This window comes from Sminthopsis crassicaudata, chromosome X (genome assembly GCF_048593235.1).
Source record: "Sminthopsis crassicaudata isolate SCR6 chromosome X, ASM4859323v1, whole genome shotgun sequence".
Classification (NCBI taxonomy): Eukaryota; Metazoa; Chordata; class Mammalia; order Dasyuromorphia; family Dasyuridae; genus Sminthopsis; species Sminthopsis crassicaudata.
Genome location: NC_133623.1, coordinates 85343366 through 85359345, shown reverse-complemented (window position 1 = coordinate 85359345; position 15980 = coordinate 85343366). Strand labels below are relative to the sequence as shown.

The window sequence follows — 15980 nt, the reverse complement described above, 5'->3', positions numbered from 1 at the left end:
CTAGACCAATTCATAGCTACGCCAACAGTTTGTTATTGTGCCCATTTCCCCACAGTTTCTTCAAAAAGTTTGGTTCCCATTTTTTATTTTCCTCTTGACCAATCAGTTCATAAAAATGAATTAATTATTCTCTAAACTGTCAATCTACTTATCTTAGGTATCAATGCCCATTTCTCATGGACATGAAGAACATCAGAGTTGCTTTAATTTTAATTTTTCCAGTTATTACCAATATTGAGTATTGACCCATATGCTTTTTGCATAGTTTCAGTTACTTATTTTTATTAATTATGTGTTAGAAACGTAAATGAGAAATTCTTCTTATGTTTATGAATGAGAATTTGTTCTTTCTGTACCTTAAATATCAGTTCATTCCTATTACTGAGAATCTCATCCAAAATAGTGAGGCAATAAAGCACCTACTATGGACCAGGCATTTTGCTAAGTAAATGCTGAGAATACAAAGAAAGTCAAGAGCCAGTCTCTATTCTGAAGAAACTCATTTTAATGGGGAAGAGAAATTTTCCAGCAGTAGAACCAACCAAAGGTCGGGTTAAGACATTCTTCAAAGCCCAAAACCATGTGAGAGGTTGGAAGGAGAGATCTGTAACACAGGGATTAGGGCTGGCCTAGAGCCCATATAGATGAAAGAACAGGGATAGGACTAGGTGGTAGAGTAAAAAAAGAAAACCCTTTAAATCAGCTGGCATTGATAAGTTTGATTTATTTTTAGTCTGACTGTAGGATTAAACTTCCTTCTTTAGGATATTTTAGCCCTCTCAGCTAAGCCGAATGAAGAAAGATATGCCTTTAAGTCTAAATTGCCAATGACAAATGTTGGAGGGGATGTGGGGAAATTGGGACACTAATACATTGCTGGTGGAGTTGTGAAAGAATCCAGCCATTCTGGAGAGCAATCTGGAATTATGCCCAAAAAGTTGTCAAACTGTGCATACCCTTTGACCCAGCAGCGCTACTACTGGGATTATATCCCAAAGAAATACTAAAGAGCGGAAAGAGACATATATGTGCCAAAATGTTTGTGGCAGCTCTTTTTGTTGTAGCTAGAAACTGGAAGATAAATGGATGTCCATCAGTTGGAGAATGGTTGGGTAAATTGTGGTATATGAAAGTTATGGAATATTATTGCTCAGTAAGAAATGACCAGCAGGAGGAATACAGAGAGGGTTGGAGAGACTTAAATCAACTGATGCTGAGTGAAATGAGCAGAACCAGAAGATCACTGTATACTTCAACAACGATACTGTATGAGGATGTATTCTGATGGAAGTGGAAATCTTCAACATAAAGAAGATCCAACTCACTTCCAGTTGATCAATGATGGACAGAGGTAGATACACCCAGAGAAGAAACACTGGGAGGGGAATGTAAATTGTTAGCACTAATATCTGTCTGCCCAGGTTGCATGTACCTTCGGATTCTAATGTTTATTGTGCAACAAGAAAATGATATTCACACACATGTATTGTACTTAGACTATATTGTAACACATGTAAAATGTATGGTATTGCCTGTCGTCGGGGGGAGGGAATAAGGGAGGGAGGGTAATTTGGAAAAATGAATACAAGGGACAATATTATAAAATATATATATATATAATAAAAAAAATTAAAAAAAAAAAAAAAGTCTAAATTGCCTATAGATTTAGTGACTTAATTGTTAAAATGGAAATCCTGAAAATCAAAGGTGAGATTAGGAATTTTGTTTTAAATCAAACTAATAATGAGAAATAAGTGTTGGTTTTATGAAAATCTCACTACAGTAGATTAACTGCTGGTTAATTTGACAACAAGATGAAAGAAGAAAACCAAATTACTGATTTCCAAAATTAAAGAGTGAATGCATAACAAATAAAGATGAAATTATAGCAATGCCAAGGAGTTACTGTGCCCAGTCATATTCCAGGAAAATTGATGATCTACATGAAATGGATTCATACATACAAAAATATAATCTTGCCAAGTTAATAGAAAGCAAGCCAGAAGATTTAAATAAGCATATCATAAAAAAAGAAATTGAACAAGATATAAATGAGTTTCTTAAGGAAAAATCCCCAAATCAGTTAGATTGTAAAGTGAATCCTACCAACCACTGAAAAGATATTTCACCTCAAGACTATATAAACTATATGAAACGACAGGTCAAGAAGAAGCTTTATGAAATTCCTTTTATAAAACAATTACAGTTTTGATACCTAAACAAAGGTGTGGGAATATACACGTAAATACACTGCTGGGACAACTGTAAGATGACACTTTGAAATGTAATTTGGAATTATGGAAAGTAACAAAACAATCCAAGGTCTTTAACACAAAGATTCTATTGCACTCCAAGGAAGCAACCAATAAGAAAAAAATCGCCCTATACTCCAAAATAGTTAAAATAGAAATTTTTATGATAGTTATGAATTGGAAACAAATGCTCATCAACTGGGGAATAAGTAAACAAGGCATGGGACATGAATGACATGGAATACCACTGTTGACCTCTAAGAAATGACATATGTGACGAGTACAAGAGAAGTATAGCAAGATCTTTGTGAACTGATGCAGAGCCAAGAAAACAGTACATATGCACAGTAATTACAATCATTTAAATGAAAATAATGACACAGCAAAGTGATTAAAAGTATCTGTAACAAAATGTTGGAGATGAAGTGGGAATAAAAAGGAAGCATGAGAAGGAAACATCATCTTACCACTTCTAGGAGGTGAGGCATCCACAGGAGTTACACACTGCACACCTTTTCCCGAATCCATTTATCGGTTGTGCTTGCTTTTCTTTTCCTCCCTAAAAACTAGTTCTCACATGGCATGGTTCTCAAAGATGGGGAGAAGAAATATGTGGGATACCCTATTGATGTAAGAAAGAGAAAACAACAAAAATGTGAAAAGAAATGAAGACTCTTAATTGTAATAATGGGGGGAGAAAGAAAGAAAAGGGTTGGAGTTAGTGATTATCAGTAGCAGATCTCTCTGTTAGAAATTAAAGGTTGATCAATGGAAAAGATAAGGTATACTATGTACAAAACCAAACAAATAACATGATTTGTAATGCATCTAAAATAAAGCAGTGGGGTGAGTGCACTATTTGATTTTTTAAAAAAGCAAATGGGATAAGGGAAAAACAGCTTGCCAGAGATTTGATAGCACATCAATGCCTCACACCATGTATCAACTCAAACTACAATAAGAACAATAACTGAGATGGAAAGGGGGCATCAATTGCAAATTAGAGAAGTAAGACAAAAATACACTTCCAATCTATGGATAAGAAAGTGGTCATGATAGAACAAGAGATAGAGAGAGTCCTAGAAAACAAAACAGACCACTTAGCTTCTATCAAGATGACCTGTGTCTGCCCCACTTGACCAGATGCAGTAAAAATGAATAGGGTAAGAGTTAAGTGAAGAAAAACATCTTTGCAGTCAAGTTCTCAAAGGACTGTTGCATATGCAAGGTTAAGAGCCTTTCTTCAATAGGTCAAAGCCTATAAAGAGGAATATGCAGAGGAAGAAATGGAATCAACTTCTCAAGACAAAACATACTTAATCCTTCCTAATGAGAGAAGTGCACATGAACACAATTCTCCTCTTTCAGCCTGAAAGTCAGAGATCCACAGGTTCAAGGACAATCCCCTCTTTCTCTTCCACAAGGGACATGGAAACACCCATTTCATCAGGCGCTGCTGGAAACCAGAACAAAAATAAATACTGAGTTAAGTTACATCAGGAGAGATGAGAGAGAGATGACATAGAAAAGGGTTAGGGTTAGGGTTGGGGTAAGTTCCTGGACTTTCTCCTCTCTCCACAGCCCTAAGCCTGAGCCAAGGATGCAGGAAAGAAGGGGAAAGGATGGAAACGTCCACCGGGGGTGTGGAGGGCAGGGAGTGTCCCCAAAGGCTTCTCCCTGTTGGACTTCACTGTATACCAGCCCACCCAACTACCCCCCAAGCCGCAGCACTTCAGACAGAAGTTGGTTTGGCAAGGCAGGATGCCCGAAGGCAGGGGCAGCCCCAAACAGGCACACACAGGAACACATGTGTACACACACACACACACACACAGACACACACACACAGACACACATATTGTTGGGGGCCGGAGCCCCCTGTGATGTTCCTTGTTTAATCTCCAACTTCCTTTGGGCTAGTTTCGTTTTTCAGCCCCCTGTCTAATGATCTGAAATTCCTTTCTGGGGAGAGACTGAAGGAGACAGCAATAGAGAATCTTTGTCTTATTGACAATAATAAGAAAAGTCCTGTCTTGTTTATAACAGCAGAGAATTCTTGTATTATTGGGAAATGTCTCCAGAACCTCTTGAGAACATCTCTGTGCAAACATTGTTCTGATGACTCTAGTTATGTATATAAGGAAGGCTGAAAAATGAAATCTTGGCATTTGGTGTATACCAGCCAATGCCCGCCAGCTGACGTCCCCTTGCAGGCAGTCTGGTCTTCCTGGAGACCAAAGGCCTGTCTACCCCTTTACTATCAATAAAGACTTTGTCTCTATACAGGATTAAGTAGCAGATTCCTTTGCTGCTGACCCCGCCCTGGGTTACTTTGGGGAAGGAGAGAGAGAGAACAGGAACTGACCCATCTCAGTTTAAACCTCAGTTTACTCCTCATCAATATCATACTTATGGGTGGGTTACACATAAACACGGGTTAAGATACTCCCAGGAACTTCCATCCACACTTACACTCATCCTTCTGAGCACCAAGGCAAGCTGGCTGGGAGGGCGGACATTCCTGAAAAGGTGGGGGAAAGGGAAGAGAAGAAAAAGAGAAGAGGAGAGGAGAGGAAGGGGCGGAGGCAAGAGCAGGGGAGGGGGCCCCTACCTCACTCACAGCCACTTAGGTACGAGCAGGACCCTCAGGATCTGTCACTCAGGGAGATTGGGTAATGAAGGGGAGGGGGTGGAGGGGAAGGGGAAGGAATAGGGATGAGGGGTTCACAGACCTCCCAATCACACCCCCTTGCATCCTTCTCACAGAGAAACTTTCATTTAACACAGGGTGGGAGGAGGCAGTCAGTGTCATGTCACCATAGGGCAGAGGGGGAACAGAGGACAGAGGGGAAGAGGCTTTGTGATATCAGGCCCAGAGCAGGGGCAGCCCCACCCCCTGAATCCTTTCCCTGATCTCAGACACCCAGGATCACTAATGGAGGGAGTAGCAGTGCATCTTCCACCTGGAGGTGGGTGGGGCGCTGACCAGGGTCCTGATTTCCTGAGGACAGCCTGCTGAGACTTGGGTGGGGAGCAGCTGAGCTCAGCTTAAGGGAGCCCTACAGAAACTAGGAGAGGAAGGACAAAGGGACAAAAAGACAAAGAGGGAGGCCCAGGGAGGGGAGTCCTGGGCTCCACAAAACGGAAGAGCACAATAGCTCAGCAGCATCTGCAAGCCCCAGTCCTTAAATGGGACTTGGATTCCTGAAAGTCCACCCCCCCCCAGCCAAGGAGAAAGGGGGTGGTCTGGGAGAGAGGCAGCTCTCAGCTTCCTTTGTCCAGGCAGGAGGAGACCGAGATCAGAATGGGCAGGAAGAGACAGAGGGGCACCCAGACATGCACTGCAGCATGTGCCCCCCTAAATATGTGTGGGTACTCTGCTCTGAATCCTGTGGAACAGAAACCTCCTAGAGCCTGGACACAGGGTGCCACACCCTCCTTTCTGGCTCAGTCTCCTCTACCAAGTGACTTCATCAATTTCTTCCTAAAAGTATTTCAGATTTGGGGCTTTATTCTCTCCAACACCAGCTGCCCTGCCTCTAGAATCCTGGATAGATGACTGGTATTGGAATCCCAAGGTTTAGACTGATATTAAGCACCAAAGAGTCCAGGACAGAACTTTGGGTCACTCCACCGGAGACCTCCTGCCCAACTGACAAGCAATTCTGATCATCCAGTCATACAGCCAAATTAGCTGCTAGTGAAATTTAAGGCAGAACAGAATGTAGTTTGAACAGTCTAGATGAGTGTTCTCCCTACATCTTAACCCTAATACTACCATAACTATGCATATCTATCAGCAGCAAACCTGCTTTGGTACTCTATTTTGGCCAATGAAAACCCCAGTGTACCTACAAATACAGTCTAGAGTGCCTCCCAGAAATCAAGGTTGAAGTTCATTCATCTCTAAGTGGAAGATTCCATTTCCTTGTCCTTTTTTTAATTGGGACATTTTTTCCTTCTGCAATACCCTGGTGTATTCTTTCCTGAAGCAACAAGTCCTGCTGAGGGAGAGCCAGGAGGCAGCTTGGGCCAGGCGAGTCAAACTACTACCACCGTCTCAAAAGACACTTCCCCTGAGACATTTATGGAAACAGCTCAGCATCCTGAGCCCAAGAGTCTCTCAAATCCAAATGCCTCTTCCAGAACACCAATCCTGCTTCAAACTCAGCACCTGCAGTCATCTCTGAGGGAAGCAAGTCCTCTGAACAAGACACCAGTCACCCATTCCCACCTCCTGTTCCCTACAGGCAGGCAAGTCAGTCTAGCTAAAGCAGGGAGTCACCTGGAGAGAAAGATTAGAGGTGGCAGGTGGTCTGCTTCCTTTCCTTGGATCATTGGAACTAAAAGATTGCTCCATTAGCCTCCACTCTGCCAGTGTGGACCACATTGTGAGATATGTTCAGGGAGAACTCAAGTAAATTTGTATAATGCAGTCTGCCCCAGCCTTATTAATGTGCTTTGTAAATCCCTATGGTATCCTCAGAATTTGTTGGAAGCCTTGGTTTGCAAAGTTTGCACATAATTTGAAAATTAGAAAGGACCATAACAGCCATCTCACCTACTCAATATAGGAAAGGAATACCCAGAGTAACGGCAGAAAAATGGTCATCCAGTTTTTCCTTGGTTCCCCCCATAAAGAGGAGGAACGCACTCTTTCTTCAAGATGTACCACTGTATTTTGGAGGAATCCTCCTTTTCGGGAAAATTTTTTGGATCTCATGCCTAAATTGGTCCCTTTATAATTTCCAACTATTGCTCATAATTCTGACCTCTAATACTTCGTGCATGTAAGAGACTTGTGTTTTCAGTACTTGTTTCCCCAGGTTTCCCTGAAACACTCACTTCATTTAAGCATTTCTTATGATGCAATAATACTTCATTATATTTATGCAACATAATTTGTTTAAGCATTATTCTGATCGAAGAATATCCAATTATTCTCCATGTTATTATTGCTATTATTATAAAAAGGTCTTATAAATTTACACATTATAAATTTATATATGAGTCTTTCCCTTCTTTCTGTGCTCTTATTGGGATATAGGCCCAGTAGTGATACCAGAAGCTATGCTCAATTCAATGTTTATCCAACATATTTTAAAATATTGTCAAAATGGTTGGACAATGGCAAAAAAAACCCAACTAATTACTAAGTCTATTTTCCATTAGTACTTTCAACAACTCATTTTCCTTTTTCTAAAAAAAAAAAACAAACAGTCATCTTTATCAATCCCCTCGTAAAGCGCAATGAATTGTTCTCTTAACTAAATATCTTAATTTCAGTATTAAAGCCTTATGACTTATGATTGTAAAGCAGAACTCAGAGCTGTTTAAATTTGTATTCCTAATTATTTTGTAATTTTGTGAAATGTTCTTTATGGGGGGCGGAGCCAAGATGGCGGAGAAGAAACACACGACTCTGTGAACGTCCTCACTCCCTCACAACCAATTAGATAAATTAAGTCTCAAAATAAGCCCAGGACTGATAGATACCACAAGGACTGGAAGCACGACTTACCAGCTGAAGAGAATGTGGAGTTTCAACAGACAAGGTCCGTCCCCAGGGGAGGAAGAAGAGAGTCCAGCACAGACGGCTGGGTGCTCGCATACTGCGCCCATTGCGCTGGGAAGGGCTCTGGGATCAGAGAAGCCACTGAGGTAAAGGAATCTGGCACAGGCTGTTAGCTCTTCTCTGCTAATTATTTAGCAGTTCAGAAGAGAAAGACAAAATATTTTAAAACTCAAATTAGATTTTCCCTGGACCCTGGAGGTGACTCAGCAGATCTCGGCACCGGGGGTGTGGCCTCAGCTACCACCTGAGAATAGTTAACAGATTGACAAGTGGGTAGATACGGCCCAAGGCAACACACACTGCCTAGCTTAGCTGGAGGGAGTGGAACTCAGCTCCAGGAAGTCCCAGAAAAGCGGAACCTTTGAACTAGGGACCGCGGTTTCTGGCAGACACTTCCAGTTTGAGCACAGGGGCTTTTCATGTCACCTGCTGCAGACATGCACGCCCCACCCGGACACATAGGCTGGGCTTTGTGCTGTCTTTACTATTCAAAGCCCTCAAGCACAGCAGTGCTAATCACCTCTGAGGCACTTCCAGGGAGGGGGTGGGGAACTCTCTCCCAGATCTCTATCTTAGCTCAGGCGCAGGAGCCGCTGCATCCATCCGGTCTGGGAGGAAACTGGTAAAGAAGTAAATAATTTCCTGCCCCAGGGACAGACCCCAAAAGATTTTTTTAAATATGAGCAAAAAAGCCAGAAAAACTATAGATTCCTTCTATACAGAGAAAGAGCGGGTATCCAACCCCGAGGAAGTTAACAGCAGAGAGACAGCAGATAACAACCTAAAGGGGAACGATTCCTGCCCCCCATCACATAACTCTCTCCTAGAAGAAAGTCTTAAAAAATTAAGGGAGTTTGAAGAAAAATGGGGAAAGGAAAGGGAAGCTATGATAGAGAATAACAACGTCCTGAAATTGGAGTTGGAAAAAATAAAGAATTCACAGGAGATGCAGGGAAACAATTTATGAATTAGAAAAGGTTAAAAAAACACAGGAAAGTAGGATTTCTGAATTGGAAAAGATAAAAAAGTCTCAAGAAAATAGAATTTCTGAATTGGAAAAAGAAAATAATTCTCAAAAAAAATTAGGGAAATGGAAAAAAATTCAATACAGCAAAATAATTCATTTAAAAACGAAATTGGGCATTTACAAAAAGAACTAAAAACTGTGAAAGAAGAAAATAACTCCTTAAAAGTCAGGATGGAACAAATAGAAATGAATGATTCACAGAGAACCCAAGAATCAGTCAAACAAAACAAAAAAAAATGAGAAGCTGGAGAACAACGTCAAATACTTACTGGGAAAATCTATAGACCTGGAAAATAAATCTAGGAGAGATAATCTGCGGATTATTGGACTTCCAGAAAACTATGACCAAAAAAAGAGCTTAGATTCTATTTTACAGGAAATTATCAAAGAGAACTGTCCAGAGATAATAGAAACAGAAGGGAAAGTAGATGTGGAAAGAATTCATCGAACTCCTTCTGAAATAGACCCTAAAAAAAGAACACCACGGAATATAGTGGCTAAGCTGCAGAATTACCACACAAAGGAGAAAATCCTACAAGCAGCTAGAAAAAAACAATTTAAATACCAAGGTGCCACAATAAGGGTCACCCAAGATCTGGCTGCCTCCACATTAAAAGATAGAAGGGCTTGGAACCTGATATTCCGTAAAGCAAAAGATCAAGGACTGCAACCAAGAATGAACTACCCAGCTAAGTTTAGCATCTTTTTCCATGGAAGAAGATGGTCATTCAATGAAACAGAGGAATTCTATATGTTTCTAAGAAAAAAACCAGACTTAAACAAAAAATTTGATCTACATCCACAAGACTGAAGAGAAACAGAAAAAGGTACACAGAACCCTTGAGAACTGTAACTCTGTTGTGGGTATATAAAAAGTACTCAAGGATAATTTGATTTTACTGATATAAAAGAAAAAAAGGGGGGTGTAGTAAAGGGAAGGAGGTCGGTTCAGAAAAAGGGGAAGGAATGATAAAAAGAGGGAAACTACATCCCAGGAAGAGGTATAGAAAATACACCATATCTGAGGGAACTTAGTGAGGGGGAGAATCATTGTGTGAATCTTACTCCCATCAGGAGAGGCTCAAAGAGTAAATAATTAACATATTTGTTTTTCAGAGAATTTTCTCTCACCTCATTAAAAGGGGGGAGAGGAAAAGGGAAAAGGAAAAGGAGAATAAGTGAAGGGATTTGGAGGGAGGGGGCAGGGATCCTAAAAAAAAAAAAAAAAAGAGGGAGGGTTGCGCGTCACAAGGGGGGTCTGTAAATTAAATATCGGGGAGGGGGATCAGGGGGGTCAAGGGAAAAAAGCATAATCTGGGGATAATACAATGGCAGGAAATACAGATTTAGTAATTTTAACTGTAAATGTAAATGGGATGAACGATCCCATCAAACGGAGACGGATAGCAGATTGGATCAAAAAGCAGAACCCTACAATATGTTGTCTACAGGAAACACACTTAAAGCAGGGAGATACATACAGAGTAAAGGTAAAAGGTTGGAACAGAGCCTATTATGCCTCAGGTAAAGCCAAAAAAGCAGGGGTAGCTATCCTTATCTCAGATCAAGCAAAAGCAGAAGTAGATCTCGTTAAAAAAGATAAGGAAGGAAACTATATCCTGCTGAAAGGTAGCATAAATAATGAAGCCATATCAATACTAAACATATATGCACCAAGTGGTATAGCATCTAACTTTCTAAAGGAAAAGTTAAGAGAACTGCAAGAAGAAATAGACAGTAAAATTATAATAGTGGGAGATCTCAACCTTGCACTCTCAGATTTAGACAAATCAAACCACAAAACAAATAAGAAAGAAATTAACAAAGTAAATAGAACATTAGAAAAACTAGGTATGATAGACCTTTGGAGAAAACTGAATGGCAATAGAAAGGAGTATACTTTCTTCTCAGCAGTTCATGGATCCTATACAAAAATAGACCATATATTAGGACATAAAGATCTCAAAATTAAATGTAGGAAGGCAGAAATAATAAATGCCTTCTTCTCAGATCACAATGCAATAAAAGCTACATTCAGTAAGAAGTTAGGGGCAAATAGACCAAAAAGTAATTGGAAACTGAATAATCTCATCTTAAAGAATGACTGGGTGAAACAGCAAATGATAGAAACAATTAATAATTTCACCCAAGATAATGACAATGATGAGACATCATATCAAAATCTTTGGGATGCAGCTAAAGCAGTAATAAGGGGAAATTTTATATCTTTAGAGGCTTATTTGAAGAAAATTGAGAAAGAGAAGATTAACGAATTGGGCTTACAACTTAAAAGGCTAGAAAAAGACCAAATTATAAACCCCCAACCAAAAATTAAACTTGAAATACAAAAATTAAAAGGAGAAATCAATAATATTGAAAGTAAAAAAACTATTGAATTAATAAATAAAACCAAGAGTTGGTTTTATGAAAAAGTCAATAAAATAGATAAACCTTTGGTAAATTTGATCAAAAAAAAGAAAGAGGAAAATCAAATTGATAGTCTTACAAATGAAAAGGGGGATCTTTCCACCAATGAAGAGGAAATTAGAGAAATAATAAGGAGTTACTTTGCCCAACTTTATGCCAATAAATTTGATAACTTAAGTGAAATGGATGACTTCCTCCAAAAATATAGGCTCCCTAGATTAACAGAGGAGGAGATAAATTGCTTAAATAGTCCCATTTCAGAAAAAGAAATAGAACAAGCTATTAATCAACTCCCCAGGAAAAAATCCCCAGGGCCAGATGGATTCACATGTGAATTCTAAAAACAATTAGCCCCAATGGTATATAAATTATTTCAAAAAAATAGGGGATGAAGGAGTCCTACCAAACTCCTTTTATGACACAGACATGGTACTGATACCTAAACCAGGTAGATCGAAAACTGAGAAAGAAAATTATAGACCAATCTCCTTAATGAATATTGATGCTAAAATCTTAAATAAGATATTAGCAAAAAGACTTCAGAAAATCATCTCCAGGATAATACACTATGATCAAGTAGGATTTATTCCAGGAATGCAGGGCTGGTTTAATATTAGGAAAACTATTAATATAATTGACCATATTAATAATCAAATTAATAAGAACCATATGATCATCTCAATAGATGCAGAAAAAGCATTTGACAAAATCCAACATCCATTCCTACTAAAAAGTCTTGAGAGTATAGGAATAAATGGACTATTCCTTAGAATAATCAGGAGCATATATTTAAGACCTTCAGTAAGCATAATATGCAATAGAAATAAACTGCAACCTTTCCCAGTAAGATCAGGAGTGAAACAAGGTTGCCCACTATCACCATTACTATTCAATATAGTACTAGAAATGCTAGCCTCGGCAATAAGAGCCGAGAAAGAGATTCAAGGAATTAGAGTAGGAAATGAGGAAATTAAACTATCACTTTTTGCAGATGACATGATGGTATACTTAGAGAACCCCAAAGACTCTGCTAAAAAGCTACTAGAAATAATTCAAAATTTCAGCAAAGTGGCAGGATACAAAATAAATCCACATAAATCCTCGGCATTTTTATATATCACTAACAAAATGCAACAGCAAGAGATACAAAGAGAAATTCCATTCCAAACAAATGTTGAGAGTATAAAGTATTTGGGAATCCATCTACCAAAGAAAAGTCAGGAATTATATGAGAAAAATTACAAAACACTTGCCACAAAAATAAAATCAGATTTAAATAATTGGAAAGACATTCAGTGCTCTTGGATAGGCCGAGCGAATATAATCAAGATGACAATACTCCCCAAACTAATCTATTTATTTAGTGGTATACCAATCAGACTCCCAAGAAACTATTTCAATGACCTAGAAAAAATAACAACAAAATTCATATGGAAGAATAAAAGGTCGAGAATTGCAAGGGAACTAATGAAAAAAAAGTCAGAGGAAGGTGGTCTAAGTGTACCTGATCTAAAGCTATATTATATAGCAGCAGTCACCAAAACCATTTGGTATTGGCTAAGAAATAGACCGGTAGATCAGTGGAACAGATTAGATACAAAGGACAAAAAAGGATACATATATAGCAACCTAATCTTTGACAAACCCAAAGATACCAACATTAGGGATAAAAATTCATTATTTGGAAAAAACTGTTGGGAAAACTGGAAATTAGTATAGCAGAAATTAGATATGGATCCACACTTAACACCATATACCAAGATAAGATCAAAATGGGTCCATGATTTAGGCATAAAGAGGGAGATAATAAATAGATTAGAGGAACAGAGGATAATCTACCTCTCAGACTTGTGGAGGAGGAAGGAATTTATGACCAGAGGAGAACTAGAGATCATTATTGATCACAAAATAGAAGATTTTGATTACATCAAACTAAAAAGTTTCTGTACAAATAATACTAATGCAAACAAGATTAGAAGGGAAGTAACAAATTGGGAAAATATTTTTAAAAACAAAGGTTCTGACAAAGGTCTCGTTTCCAATATATATAGAGAACTTACCCTAATTTATAAGAAACCGAACCATTCTCCAATTGATAAATGGTCAAATGATATGAACAGACAATTCTCAGAGGAAGAAATTGAAACTATATCCACTCACATGAAAGAGTGTTCCAAATCACTACTGATCAGAGAAATGCAAATTAAGACCACTCTGAGATACCACTACACACCTGTCAGATTGGCTAAGATGACAGGAACAAATAATGATGAATGTTGGAGGGGATGTGGGGAAACTGGGACACTAATACATTGCTGGTGGAGTTGTGAAAGAATCCAGCCATTCTGGAGAGCAATCTGGAATTATGCCCAAAAAGTTATCAAACTGTGCATACCCTTTGACCCAGCAATACTACTATTGGGCTTATATCCCAAAGAAATACTAAAGAGCGGAAAGAGACTTGTATGTGCCAAAATGTTTGTGGCAGCTCTTTTTGTTGTAGCTAGAAACTGGAAGATGAATGGATGTCCATCAGTTGGAGAATGGTTGGGTAAATTGTGGTATATGAAGGTTATGGAATATTATTGCTCTGTAAGAAATGACCAGCAGGAGGAATACAGAGAGGCCTGGAGAGACTTAAATCAACTGATGCTGAGTGAAATGAGCAGAACCAGAAGATCACTGTACACTTCAACAACAATACAGTATGAAGATGTATTCTGATGGAAGTGGATATCTTCAACATAAAGAAGATCCAACTCACTTCCAGTTGATCAATGATGGACAGAGGTAGCTACACCCAGAGAAGAAACACTGGGAAGTGAATGTAAATTGTTAGCACTAATATCTGTCTGCCCAGGTTGCATGTACCTTCGGATTCTAATGTTTATTGTGCAACAAGAAAATGATATTCACACACATGTATTGTACCTAGACTATATTGTAACACATGTAAAATGTATGGGATTGCCTGTCATCGGGGAGAGGGAATAGAGGGAGGGGGGAATAATGTGGAAAAATGAATACAAGGGATAATATTATAAAATATATATATATAATAAAAAAAATAAAATAAAATAAAATTGTTACTGGGAAAAAAAAAAAAAAGAAATGTTCTTTATGGATGTGGATAGGTTAGATTTCTTCCTTGAAAACTGCCTGTGTATATTCTTTGACCATTTTATCAGTTGGGAAATTTCTTTTATGATTATAAATTAGAATCATCAGTTTTCTATATACCTTACACATCAAAGAAACTAGCTGAAAGGCTTTTATTCATTTTACTGCTTTTTAAAACTTTAGCTGCCTTAATTTTGTTTTTACAAAAACAAGAATTTTATGTAATTTTAATGATCAATTTTACCTCCTCAGATATTCTTTATTTCTTCTTTGTCCTTGAATTCATCCTCTATATATGTGAAAGGTAATTTCTCAATTCTGGAATTTATTTATACTGTCCCCTTTTTGTCTAATTCAAGTATTCACTTAAAACTTATCTTGGTTTACATTGTAAGATACTGATCTGTACCAAATTTCTGCCATCCTGATTTCCAGTGTCCTAAGAAGCTTTTGTCAAAAAGTAAGTCCAGGGCCTGTTTATGCAAAAATATTTGTGGCAGCCCTTTTTGTAGTGGCTAGAAACTGGAAATTGAATGGATGCCCATCAATTGGAGAATGGCTGAATACGTTGTGGTATATGAATGTTATGGCACCTGGAAAGTCTGCCATGAACTGAAGCAAAAGAAATTGCACTATGCAAAGTAATAGCAATGTTCTGGGATGATCAGTTGTAAATGACTTCATTATGCTCAGCAGTAATGATCCACAACTACTCTGAAGTACATAAAATAACAAATTCTATCTATACCAAGAGAAGGAACTGATTTCTTTAAAGATTTCTCTCTCCCTCTCTCTCTCTTTTTCACTCTCTCTCACTCTTTCTCTCAGTCTCTGTCTTTCTCACTGTCATTCTTTCTCTCTGTCTCTGTCGTTATCTCTGTCACTCTCTCTGTCTCTCTAACTCACGCTTTAATCTAAGTTTTAACAATTAAATTAAGTTTTAACAGTTTAATCTGACTTTATTTTTCTTCAGGGTCTTTTTTTGGGGGAAATCTATGTTTTCTTTTCCAACATGATTTTTATGGAAATGCTTTGTACAACATGAGCCTTCTCAGTGGAGTATATGGGGAAGAAGGGGGAGAATTTAGAACTCAGAATTTAAAAAAAGAAATAGAATACTGAGTAGAAAGAAAGAAAATTATATATTAGAGAACCCTCGATAAAAGCCGCCACATCACTCATGATGGTTCTGGTGCCATTCACAAAAACTGTGAAATTTGTCACCTCCAGGGCACAGAATCCCCTGCTAGTAAGACACCCTGATACTAGACAGGGCTAAGGGCCTCCGTAAAGAAGCTTCGGATATATTCTCATGATGATTGGTCCAGGGTATTGGCTGAGAAGGAGTCACTACCACACTGGTTGCCAAATCTGTTGCTGAATTAAGAAAATGTTAGTTTTCACATCAGCAGCCACTAAGTCATGGGCAAAATCATAAGATATCTTATATGTTTATTCCATGTTTACCTCAGTCACAAACAATAAAAATGGTGTAAAGGTCTAATCAGAGAAGCCCTAAAGACCCCCTAGATCCTAAGCAAAGCCTGAAATTCTGGACCCACAGGTTTCCAAGAGCAGT

At 38.5% G+C, this 15980-nt stretch overlaps 1 long non-coding RNA gene across 5 annotated transcripts in view; it reads right to left on the bottom strand.

The window, feature by feature from the left end:
• LOC141549176 (uncharacterized) overlaps positions 1-15980 on the bottom strand; it is a 121663-nt gene that overhangs the window by 37048 nt on the left and 68635 nt on the right. For 2 of the 5 annotated variants that reach the window (XR_012484268.1, XR_012484269.1), the window contains exon 4: positions 2720-2874. The exons of 2 other annotated variants lie outside the window; for them this stretch is intronic. This is a non-coding gene — a long non-coding RNA (uncharacterized LOC141549176). Of the gene's footprint in view, positions 1-2719; positions 2875-3568; positions 3702-15980 lie in introns of those variants that run through there. One more of the 5 variants, XR_012484270.1, reaches the window with a different exon arrangement.